At 38.5% G+C, this 13,483-nt stretch overlaps 1 protein-coding gene across 8 annotated transcripts in view; it reads left to right on the forward strand.

Moving 5' to 3' along the window:
• The window catches only part of DIS3L2 (DIS3 like 3'-5' exoribonuclease 2), a 361,340-nt gene that overhangs the window by 146,901 nt on the left and 200,956 nt on the right, over positions 1–13,483 (forward strand). The gene's annotated exons all lie outside the window — the stretch shown is intronic.

The raw sequence follows: 13,483 nt of genomic DNA on the forward strand, positions 1-13,483 counted from the left end.
TTACTGTTGTACAGGACGGACCCTCCTGGGAATGTTCCTTGGTTATGAGTGTCAACACAATGGATGGCCACCAACTGCTGCCTTGATGAAGTTTATTCTCTGCTTAGCCTTTTATGGTTAGTGAAGTAAAGCAGGTCAAATCTGTGTGTCCTAATAATGCAATTTAAAATATACTATCCTGGGACATCCCTGGTGGTCCGGTGGCTAAGACCCTACACTCCCAATGCAGGGGGCCCAGGTTCGCTCCCTGATTAGGGAGCTAGATCCCACATGCTACAACTAAAAGTTGGCATGCCACAGCTAAAATTTCCACATACAGCAACTAAGATCTCCTGGCACAGCCAAATAAATAAATAAAAATATACACTATCCTGGGCCACTTTCTCAGTGATTTGATTGATATGTTCTCAGAGACACTCAGGAGCAGTTGCACTTTCTTTTCTGTTCTCAAGTGATGTGATTGCAGTGTCATCATTTTGAAGCCTAACTCATTATCCAAAAGTGACGTCAACCCCTTGAGCCCTAAATAGCCCTTCTCAGCAGCTTGCCAGTTTCTCACCATCCGCTCAAAAGGCTCGATAATGGCTGTGCCACCTGGCCCTGGTGGTTGTGCCCGCCACACTTTGCTTGGCAGTGAAAAGGGAACATTTCATATCAAGGCAGGAAATCCAGCCTTGTCTTTATCTGCCTTTCTGTCATATCCCATTGTGTATACTTGATTGGGCTACTTCCTTAGTTTTTGAGCTGTAAGGGTGTAGTCAGGGTATAGTCAGGAAATCTTCACAGACTGAGTTTCTTATTGTTCAAATGGCCCTTCAGGTGCCATTACTTCATCAAATGATGAAGACTTACTTCATCAAAAACTCTTTTCTTGTGGGTAAAGTACAACAGTAATCAAAAAAGGAGTTGAGTCTTTGAAGCAGCAAGGACATTTGCTGAATCCATAAAAATAATATTTTAAAATAATAACCATATGTTAATTGTCTTTTACGTACAAAAAATTGAAGATTCTCCTACTTAGATGGAAAGGTGTGCTTTTTCTCTACCTTCTTACTATAAAGATATTAAAAATTGTCTTTTATGGAAGTAAGCCTGTTAAAAAGTCTTTGTGGAAAAGAGAAAATTTATCTTCGGAAGTAAAGTGCGGCAAGTTTCCACGATGAAGTTCTCCGCTGACGTCTGTCTCACAGGGGGTGTGGGCCGCAGCTGTTGCACGTTGGTGGTCGCCTTGCCGTTTTGTTCTGGCTATCAGTTACTGATCTTCAGGAGCTGAGGTCACCGTTTCCCAACCAGAGCGTGCTGTGCTGTGACTGCCTGGGTTTCCTTTCTCATCCTTGCTAGGTTTTGACCAGGAGTGTGGAGGTAGTGCTTGCTACGGGTGTGAATATGTGTGGTTTGCTTCCATAGAAATCATGCCTCAAAACCAAGTTTAACCAAAAAGCCTTCCTTTTGAATTTGTTCTCTGCCCTAACACTCTATCCTTGAGAATTATTGAACCTCTACCTGTACAGTTGCCACGGATCATCCAAGTCCAAAGCCATTTACTTCATCTATAGTTAAATTCAGTTCACAAGACAGGTGTTAATCGTATGTGTAAGTCACTGCTGTATGATGTGAGAAATACAAAGGTAAACAAGCCCTGGTTTCTTTAGAGAAATTATAGCCTAACGCAGAAGGACTTTACATAAATGTCATAGGATTAATTATTTTCTAGGAAATAGACTTCTGCTTGTACTAATTGAAGTGAAAGTGGCAATTGGTGTAAGGAACTGGTGGTTTGCCTAAAGCCCAGGGCAGCAAGTATAGCACATCTCATGGGGAACTCAGAACTAACAAGGTAGCAAGGGAAACACAGCTTCTGTCTAAACCACCCTGACCAGTCCAGCCACCACATGGTATCTTTTCTTTACCCCGTTCTGCACATGAGCTGTTTTTATTCTGCTCTTTTCCACACAGTAGCCATTTAACTTCTCAATAACATACATGGCCCCTAAATGGTACTGCCAGTCCTCTGCAGGTCACACACTGAAGTCTAGAGCACAGAATTTCTAGAGTAGAAAATCTTTATTGGTCTATTGAGACCGTTATTTGCTCAACAATTTTAAACAGAGGAGGCGGGGGTCCAAGGTCCCACAATCCACTACCTGATTATCAGGGACCATGGGACTCAACTCTCTGTGAACAAAGCAGATGGATTGAATGGCCTGTCTTTTTAGCTCTATGTATAATACAAGGCAGAGTGCTATATGTTCTTCCTTAGAAATAAAATACTTTCCTGAAAGTGTAGAGAAGGTGGATGAAGGGGGAAATCTAGAGTTGTTTCTTGGAGAGTGGAAGCCTCTTTGCTAAAGAATCACTCTGACTAGGAGTCCAGAGTAGGTGGGACGGGCCATGGCTGGAAGCAAGCTAGATGTCACACTGAGATGAGATGTGAGAACCTGAAGTGAAGGAGCTATACAGAGGGAATCAGAAGGAATGAAAAGAGTCAGGGGAGAGGAAGAAGCAAATTTTATCAGACATGGTGACCAGCTGGAAATGGGGCATGAAGGAGAAGGACAGAATCTTGAATGAACTCTCAGGCTTCTGATTGGGTGACTGGATAAATAATGATGATGGCATTTAATCACGATTCACCAAGAGCATCTTTATCTCTTGCTGTTCCCTTCACTTGTGCCTCATTGCTTGCTATTTCATTGTTAACTCTGTTCATAGCTCCAAACTTCTGCACATAGCACTTCCTTTCTCAGCAGTGGCTTTCTCCTCTCTGTAGTGTTTAGTGAAATACTCAACTTTTAAACTTACGTCAGTTATCTGCTCAGAGAGTGTTCCCTGACTGAGTCTTCTGTCATGGGTACTCCTGTCATTTCTAATAATACCACTCTTATAGCTCTTGTCTGTATTACAGTTGCTTGTGTAAGTTACTTACTTAGCCATGAGCTTCTTTAGGACAAGGATACTCAGTGAATGTTTACTGGCTGGTCAGATAGGTAGATGAAAATGATTTGGTGACCCCAGGGTCTTTAGCCATGTTGACTAGCAAGATATTGTACCATAAATCAAACTGGAAAACACGAGTGGTTTAGAACAGAAGGTGATGAGAACCAAGGTTCCTTAGCTTCAAAATCAACACTTGATAACAACATCCAATCAGTATATAAACTCAGGGGGAGAACCCCAAGTTTCGAATTTTTAACAAAAAGGTTAAGTAGAATATGCACATTAATAGAATACATAATTTCAATAGCTTTGGAAGGGGCCTTCAGGAGGCCATCAGTCTTAGTGCCTCCATCAGTGTAAGCATGGCTTCTCTGGCACTCCCAGTAGCACCAAAGTGCCAATTAAGAAAAAAGAAAGAAAGAAAGTGAAGTTGCTCGGTCGTGTCCGACTCTTTGCGACCTCATGGACTGCAGCCTGCCAGGCTCCTCCATCCATGGGATTTTCCAGGCAAAAATACTGGAGTGGGTTGCCATTTCCTTCTCCAGGGGATCTTCCTGACCCAGGGATTGAACCCAGGTCTCCCACACTGCAGGCAGACTCTTTACCATCTGCACCACCAGGGTAGCCCATTTAAGGGGAGCCCAAAGAGTATTACAGTACTAGAGACTTCTGGTTGTTAAAAAGTTATTTTTTATTTTGTTCTTGGAATGGTCATGAGAGATTTCAGTTGAGCCCTATTCACCTATGTGTATGTATATATATCATATACCACACTTCCATGAATCTTAATCCTGTAATGCTATTAAAAGCCTAAAGGTAATCTGTTCTTAAGGAACTCTTACTGGCTTTAGGCATCACTGCTTTTTGCTATGCATCACAACATACTTAGTGCTTTTTCTATTTAGTACTAGAACTCTTGTCCAAGATACTTAAAAAGCCACATTTGCTTCCTTGCTGGAATGATTTGTAACTATATAATCAGACTTACAGTTTTAAGAGCTTCCCAACTCTCATAAAGGGATAACTAGAAAGTTTGGGATGGACATGTACACACTGGTATACTGAAAATGGATAACCAACGAGGACCTACTGTATAGCACGTGGAATTCTGCTCAGTGTTATGTGTCAGAGGGGAGTTTGGGGGAGGATGGACACTTGTATATATGCGTGTATGGCCGAGTCCTTTCACTGTCACCCAAAACTATCATAACGTTGTTTGTTAATTGGCTACACCCCAATACAAAATAAAAAGTTTAATTAAAAAAAAAGAGCTTCCCAACTCTCTTAAATAATTTTTTCCTTTAGAAACTCTTACAGTGAAATTCATGCCTGTATTATTTGTGAAATCTGTTCTCCTAAAGTCTAGAGTTTACAGTCCAAGCCTTTCCTCCCAGGATGTCATAAGCATGGAAGTACCAAGATCACTTTCTCCTAGATTGGTCATAGTTTCTTCTTCTGGAATATTTAAAGATAAATCTTGAAGAAGATGGAAAAGTTTTACAGCAACTACTGTGAAAAACATAACAGTGTCTCTTGGCAACACTGAAGACTGACTAAAGATCTATGGCATGAATTGACCTAGAACAAACTGACATATTTTATTTTATTAATACTATAAACTAGCAAAGTTTGGTAGCTTTGAGGCTTGAGAAAGAGGAAAATGAATAGGTCAGTGCATGTGCCGCATGGTTGAAAAAATTGGTGTTGAACATGGGATTGTCCAGGCTTAATGTCGTAGTACTACACATTTAAAGAGGGAATGGACGGCAGCTTGCACTGCAGAGAGGGACTGGGTGAGGTGAAAGGAGAAGGGGAGTTCTGATTGACGACGCGTGTGGTGGGGAGGGAAGTGGTTGATGGGGACGGGGGTCTGTTCTGGTATCTTCTTCAGCTCTTGCCTTTGTACCCTTAAGATTTCAGTAATCAGACCATCAGATACATTTGTTGACTGACAGAAGCAAATACTTTTACTCTTCTATTCAGGTTTGATAGATGCAAAATTTCTTATGTGGTAGATACGAATTTAGGAGGTAGACATTACATTAACGTGTATTTAGGAAGATGAAACAATAACTAGGTTGGTAGAAAAAAACAAACAGGATACATTGGTTTGTTTCATGGAAGCATAGCCTATAAGGTTAGTAAATTGAAAAAATAGCTCCATCCAGTCCTTCCCCCTGTGCAGAGTATTTCACCTTTTCAAGAGGATGTTCGTTGTCTGAAGACTCTCCTGAGGAAGAGGCTGTGTTATGTAATTCTGAAAACTTGTATTACCAAACTCAGACTTTGTAAGACCTTTTCAGGAGGAGTGACTCTGTCTTGGCTGGTGGACATGAAGCAAATTAGGCTGAGGAGGGAGCTCTTTCTGTGTGACTGTTGGGCTCTACCTCATGGCTTCTGAGGACCCACTTTGGAAAAAGCTATGTAAGCAACACTGAGAGCATCTTGGTCCAAACCAAACAAAAATAAAAGGAGTGGAAGAGAGTAGTCCTGATGCAGGCTTTGCTTCCGAATTGTTCCCTCCTTGCACCACGTGCAGTCATTAACACTTCTTCCACGGTTGTCAGCTTCATCCACAATCTTCTTGAAAATATTAAAGTACTAGAGAAGCTTAGCTACCATCAGCCTTCTCCTTTACCCCTTAAATGCTTTCAGCCTCCTCTTTGCTCCCTTCACATTGACGTTAAACTCTTTACTGTCAATCTTCTGGGCCTTCCCTAAAATCAAACGTTGTTGAGCCTTACTTCTCTTCCGCATTTTGTCATCACTGATCCGCCCGAGCTTTCTCTAAAATCCCCAATTCCTTACTTACTGACTTTTGCGGCATCATAATACTGAGCCAGAAAAGGGGAAATGATGTGTTCTTTTCTCTTGATTTTAGGAAATAATACCTAAAATAATACAGCCCAAGTATTTGCCACACTCTGTTTTCACTGTGTCTTGTTACTGAAGTTCTGAGCCCTAGATGAGGCCATGTTTATTGTTTTCCACTTGCAGGTTCTCAGGGATCGGATACCATTGTATCTGTTTGCATGGGGTTTCCAACATGGGCCAGTATGCGTGAAGGCGTGTGAGGGTGATAATGATAGTGACAATCACTGCAAGAGGGCAGGGCTGCCTTGCTGTGTGTAGCCGAGTTTTAAGGCTAAAACTTGATGAGAAGTTGTGATGGAAAAGGAGGATGAATGGCTTGCAACACCAGTGTTGACTGTTACCTTCCCAATTTTCTTTAAGGCCCAGGGGCCAATTTGTAGGACTTTCTTATCTTAATTTCTCCTGCCTGTAGCTGGTCTTTTCCCTCAGTAAGGTTTTAATGGCACATTACCCAGAACAGTGAACCCTAAAAATGCTGATGTGTATAGAATGTTTACATGTACACATAGCTCCCAACTGTAAGGAGCTAGAAATGTTTCAGCTCTGTCCTGATTAATTTTATAGTAGAACCCAGTTGTCATATCATGGATTGTGAATGGGAGCAGTATGTGTGGAAGAACTCTGGTGAATGAGAAAAATTGAGGTAGTGATCATTTAAATTATTCTAACTAGGAAAGCTTTCTCACATCTATTTGTTATTGCAGTAGCAAAAATTTTAGAAAATTTTAATTTTTTCCAGGACATATATGCTATATACTTAATATTATTTAAAATATATACTATAGAAAGTGAAAAATTTCCAGAATTTCATCCCCTGAAATAATCACTATTAAGGGTTTGGTATATATTTGTCTAAAATATTATTTTTAAAATATTTACTAACATCAATTGCAAAATATGTTTCACAGTTAAAAGAATACATGTAACATTTATGTGATTTTTGAGTTCTGGTATTTAAACCAACCCTTGAACTCACCACCCAGATTAAGGAATCTGTCACAATAGTGTTGAAGCTCCTTGTGTATTCCTCTCTATCCTAACCCTTAATGTTTTCCCAAGAGGTAACCATTGTCTCAGACATATGCTTTTCCTTATAATTTGCTCATATTTATATCCCTAAAAGTGTTAGTTTTGCTTGTTTCTGAACCTTATAAAAAATACAAGGCTACACATATTCTTCTGTGACTTGCCTTTTTTTCTTTTAACATTATGTTTCCAAGATGCATTCATATATTTCATTCATTTTAATTCATAATATTTCTATTTGCAGAAATATAATTTATTTATCTAGCAGTAAAGAGTAGGACTTGACTCAGCAACTGAACAAATGACAACAAATTACTAATGAGATTGAGCATCTTTTCATATATTTATAGTCATTATGTTTCCTCTCTTAGAGACTATCTTTGTGTCTTTCCTCATATTTTTTCCACAGTTAATTTTTTGTTTAGATAATTTAGATTTACAGAAATTGCAAAAATGGTAGAGAGTTCCTATGTTCTTTACCTAGCTTTTCCTTATGTGAACATCTTATTATAGAATATTTGTCAAAACTAAGAAATTAACCCTGGTACAATCCTATTACATAAAGTATAGAATTTATTCAGATCTTATCAGTTTTTCTACTAACCCCCTTTTTCTGTTCGAGAATCTGGTAGGATTCTACTTTGCAGTTGTCATGTCACTGTAGTTTTTCCAATTTGTGACCATTTCTCAGCCTTGTCTTCCGTTGACGATTTTGAAGAGTACTGGTCAGTTTTGTAGAATGTTTCTCAGTTTGTGTTTGTCTAATGTTTTCTCATGGCTGGATTCAGCTTAAGCATTATTGAGAAGGATACCACAAAATGAAGTGCAGCATATCAGTGGGTACATGATATCAGTATGTATACTGGTGATGTTGACCTTGATCACTTGACTAAGGAGTTATCTGCCAGGATTCCTAACTTTATTATTTTCCCTTATAAATATACTATTTAATATACTTGGGGTGATATTTTTGAGACTTTGTAATTCTCTTTTCTTAAAATTTTACCCACTCATGTTAGCATTCTTTTTAAATTGGCCTCTTTGTCATTTGATTTTCTGGAGTTAAAAAAAAAACCTAGAAAGTAGCCTTTTAGCAGTTAATAATATGGAAAACACCTTTTCCTTGGTTTGTGAATTGTCTGTTCATGTTGTTAATGTTGACTTCTGAAAAGCAGGCACTTAAATTGCATTTTTTAGCTTTTTGGTGCTTGTGTATAAAGTTATAATTAATTTTTAAAGTTATAATTAATTTTTGTTTATTAATCCTTTATCCAGCCTCATTGCTAAATCCCCTTATTAATTTTAATACTTTGGATATAATTTCCTTTGGATTTTTTCTGTAGGTAATCATATCATTGGTAAACAGATTTGTTTCTTTCATTCAAATCCCTAAAATATTTCTTTTTCAAGTCTTCTTGAACTGGCAACTCATAATTAAAGAAGTGATATTTTCCACATCAGTAAGTAATGTCAGGTCAATTTTGAGTGAAAGAAATAGTAGCAGGCATTTTTTTTCTTGTTCTTGGTTCTTTGATATGTTAATATTAATAACTTTGCTAATGTGGCAGCTGGTTATCAAAGGACTCAGGTGTTTACTTAGGTCCACGACTTTGGGTTTTATTTGGTTGTATTTTACCATCTTCAGTTTTCTTCTTTTCCTTTGGAGTTTCAAGTAAGGAATAGAATACATTTTTTCCAGGCTCAAGAGCATTCATTTGTTTATTTATTCATTCAACCATCTTTTACTGGGCTCTTAAGATGAACAGAGTCTCAGTGTAAGATACAGAAACAAAGAAATGTGTATTCCCTCTAGGATGATTCTCCTCATCTATTAATAAATAAGAGATGTACCTAAAGCATTGTTAGGCAGCTGGAAAGAGGCATGTTCCAGAAAGGAAATAGAACCAAAGGAGAGTAATAGTTCTGAGGAGAGAGATCTGCTCTGGGGGAGGAATGACTCCATAGCCTTGCTGCTATATTCTGTGAAGGTGAATGAGCTTGTTTTGTTTTGTGGGCCTAGTTCAACATGGAAGTCATAAAGGAAGTGCCTTTAAGATAGAGATACATTGCTTAAGGAAGGAGCTGTATAGCCCTTTTATGCTCTAGAACCAGCAGTACCATGTCAGTATGTCATGGATTTGTTGTTCAGTTGCTCAGTTGTGTCCAACTCTTTGTGACCCCATGGACTGCAGCACACCAGGCCTCCCTGTCCATCACCAACTCCTGGAGTTTACTCAAACTCATGTCCATTGAGTTGGGGGTGCCATCCAACCATCTCATCCTCTGTCGTCCCCTTTTCCTCCTGCCTTCAATCTTTCCCAGCATCAGGGTCTTTTCTAAGGTGTCAGTTCTTTGCATCAGGTGGCCAAAGTATTCTAGGTTCAGGTTCAGCATCAGTCCTTCCAATGAATATTCAGAACTGATTTCCTTTAGGATTGATGGGTTTGATCTCTTTGTAGTCCAAGGGACTCGCAAGAATCTTCTCCAGCACCACAGTTCAAAAGCAGCGCTCAACCTTCTTTATAGTCCAGCTCTCACATCCATACATGACTACTGGAAAAAATCATAGCTTTGGGTATATGAACCTTTATTGGCAAAGTAATGTCTCTGCTTTTTAATATGCTGTTTAGGTTGGTCATAGCTTTACTTCTAAGGAGCAAGCGTCTTTTAATTTCATGGCTGCAATCACCATCTGCAGTGATTTTGGAGCCAAAGAAAATAAAGGTCTCTCACTGTTTCCATTGTTTCCGCATCTATTTGCCATGAAGTGATGGAACCGGATGCCATAATCTTTGTTTTTTGAATGTTGAGTTTTAAATCAACTTTTTCACTCTCCTCTTTCACTTCCATCAAGAGGCTCTTTAGCTCCTCTTCACTTTGTGCCATAAGGGTGGTCTCATCTGCATATCTGAGGTTATTGATACTTCTCCTGGCAATCTTGATTCCAGCTTGTGGCTCCTCCAGACCGGCATTTCACATGATGTACTCTGCATAGAAGTTAAGCAGGGTAACAATATACAGCCTTGATGTGCTCCTTTCCCAATTTGGAATCAGTCAGTTGTTCCATGTCTGGTATTAACTGTTGCTTCTTGACCTGCATACAGGTTTCTCAGGAGGGGGTAAGGTAGTCTGGTATTCCCATCTCTTTCAGAATTTTCCACAGTTTGTTGTGATCCACATAGTCAAAGGCTTTAGCATAGTCAATGAAGCAGATGTTTTTCTGGAATTCTCTTGCTAGCAATTTTCGATGATCCAACAGATGTTGGCAATTTGATCTCTCCTTTTCTAAATACAGCTTGAACATCTGGAAGTTCTCGGTTCATGTACTGTTGAAGCCCAGCATAGAGAATTTTGAGCATTACTTTGCTAGCATGTGAAATGAGTACAATTGTGCATTAGTTTGAACATTCTTTGGCATTGCCCTTTTCTGGGATTGGAATGAAAACTGACCTTTTCCAGTCCTGTGGTCACTGCTGAGTTTTCCAAATTTGCTGGCATATTAAGTGTAGCACTTTAACAGCATCATCTGTTAGGATTAGAAATAGCTTAGTTGGAATTCCATTACCTCCGCTAGCTTTGTTCATAGTGATGCTTCCTAAGGCCCACTTGACTTCGCATTCCAGGATGTCTGGTTCTAGGTGCATGATCACACCATTGTGGTTATTTGGGTCATTAAGATCTTTTCTGTACAGTTCTTCTGTGTATTCTTGCCACCTCTTCTTAATATCTTCTGCTTCTGTTAGGTCCATACTGTTTCTGTCCTTTATTGTGCCTATCTGTGTATGTATGAAATATTCCCTTGGTGTCTCCAATTTTCTTGAAGATATCTCTAGTCTTTCCCATTCTATTATTTTCCTCTATTTCTTTCCATGTTCGCTTTGGAAGACTTTATTTCTCCATACTATTCTTTGGAACTCTGCATTCATATGGGTATATCTTTCCTTTTCTTCCTTGCCTTTTACTTCTCTTCTTTTCTTAGCCCTTTATAAGACCTCCTCAGGCAACCATTTTGCCTTTTTGCATTTCTTTTTCTTGGGAATGGTTTGATCACCCCCTCCTGTACAGTGTCACGAACCTCCATCCATAGTTCTTCAGACACTCTATCAGATCTAATCCCTTGTCTCTATTTGTCACTTGCACTGTATAATTGTAAGGGGTTTGATTTAGGTCATACTTGAGTTTCCTGGTGGTTTTCTCTACTTTCTCCAATCTAAATCTGTATTTTGCACTAAGGCATTCATGATCTGAGCCACAGTCAGCACCTGATCTTGTTTCTGCTGACTGTATAGAGCTTCTCCCTCTTCGGCTGCAAAGAATATAATCAGTCTGATTTCGGTATTGACCATCTGGTGATATCCATTTGTAGAGTCATCTCTCTGTGTTGTTGGAAGACGGTGTTTGCTATGACCAACGAGTTCTCTTGGCAGAACTCTGTTACCCTTTGCCCTGCTTCATTTGGTACACCAAGGCCAAATTTGCCTGTTACTCCAGGTATCTAGGAAATGGCAACCCACTCCAGTGTCCCCGTCCAGGGACGGGGGAGCCTGGTGGGCTGCCGCCTATGGGGTCACACAGAGTCAGACACGACTGAAGTGACTTAGCAGTAGCAGCAACAGCCAGGTATCTCTTTACTTGAACAACAACAATAAAGTTGGTTTTTAAGAGAATGGGCCAGACATTTTGATGCAACATTGAGTCATATTGTCCTAAAGCAACTGTTTCTATTTTTGCAGACAGTGAATGAAAGACAGAAATTACTTAGAAAGCTGTAATATTTGAGCTCTAACAGATGAAAGTTACTTTCAGTATTCATATAAAATAAAATTTACAACTGAAATAAAAATATAAAACAGATCCTTCTGTAAGAGGAAAATATACAGTGTACAAATCGATTCTCTACTAGATTCTGCTTTTGTTTAGATCCTAAGACATTATGGATTTTAGAGTGACAGCAGAATTCATAAGTAGGCAGCATATGATTCTTTCTGGGGCATCTAAGTTCTGAATGCATCTAAGTTTAATGCTGACCTGTTAGATTTTTATCTCCTGCAAGCTGTTTAGTCTATGCTGCTATCACATATATCTCAAGTGAATATCCATAATAAATTATTTAAATATGGCACTTGAGAAACGTTTTCTGGAACTTAATAAAAATAAATATTAATTACTACTAATAGAAACTTGGATGCACGATACTGGATGCTTGGGGCTGGTGCACTGGGACGACCCAGAGGGATGGTATGGGGAGGGAGGAGGGAGGAGGGTTCAGGATGGGGAACACATGTAAACCTGTGGCGGATTCATTTCGATATTTGGCAAAACCAATACAATATTATAAAGTTTAAAAATAAAATAAAATTAAAAAACAGAAAAAGAAACTTGGAGTCATTGATCACAGTTGGAGGCCCTAATCAAAATATAATTTCATCTTTATGAGCCATGTTCCAATTTCAATGAACAATTCAAGATTCTTTGGACTTAGAATAGAGCCTGGTGAAAAAAATATTGCCAGAACACAAAGCAAGAATAAAATTAAATGAGATGAAAGATAAAGTGTTTTTTTCTTTAAATGTCAGCAAAGGGCTGATGATTGCAGTGACTTGTTCTGACAAATACTAGGTCCATCATCACCTGCTTACTTTTGTCCTTTCCTTTCACCTTCTCACCCCAGTGGAAGTGGATACAGCACTCAGCACTAGTCTTTTTTTATTTTATTAATGTTACATTTATTAATATGATACAGTAACATTATATATTGTTATTTTTTAAAACTTAATTTGACAACCAGGAGTCTAATGATTTTGTATTAAACAGCTTCTTACCCAGAATGGCACAACGTATAATACTTTCTAGTATTTTTTATGCAACTTTGCTTTGTTTTTGCAATGGTTTCTTTAGCAGATTTTCACCCAATTCGTGGCCACAGTCATAATTATGCTTATATACGTATCTATAAAGATAGAGCATAGGAAAATACTCTGAGAGCAGAATAAGTACAAAACAAGAAACTATGTTGAAATACATAGAAATAACATAAGTGTGCATGATACAGATGGAAAAGTCAGTGCAGATGACTTGGCAAACATTTACAAAACATTTGTTTTCATCCAAACATAAGGCACAATGCAAAAATGTTAGCACTAGTCTTCTTTTGGAAAATTTCTCCCTCTCTTGGTAGACTTGTTTTCACTTAGTAGTCTTTCAGAAAGGGTTTGTGAGAATTATATTCCCTGAGTTCTTGCGTGTTAAAAAACCCCCAAAAACTTCATCTTTAAGTCCACAAACTTCAGTGATAATTTTCTGTATTAGTTTTTCCTGAGACATGGCATACCATGTCTGTAAAATTTCTTTGATTTCAGGGAAATGGTCTTATGATATTTTTGAAAATGCTTTCTGTTTCATATATGTAGTTCCTTCCTTTAGGAGTATAAGTCATGCCAAAGTTTGTTCTCCTTCATTTGCCTTTCATATCTGTTTTCCCTGTAATCTTTTCACACTCTTTGCATAATACTTTCTAATTTCATTTTTCCCCCACTTCTTTCAGACTTTTCTCTATGAGTCTTATTTTTTCAAATAGTGTCAGTTCTTCATTAATTTTATTTTTCCTTTCTACTTATTTCCTATTTCCTAGACATAGTTAGAAAAC

This window comes from Bos indicus, chromosome 2 (genome assembly GCF_029378745.1).
Source record: "Bos indicus isolate NIAB-ARS_2022 breed Sahiwal x Tharparkar chromosome 2, NIAB-ARS_B.indTharparkar_mat_pri_1.0, whole genome shotgun sequence".
Taxonomy (NCBI): Eukaryota; Metazoa; Chordata; class Mammalia; order Artiodactyla; family Bovidae; genus Bos; species Bos indicus.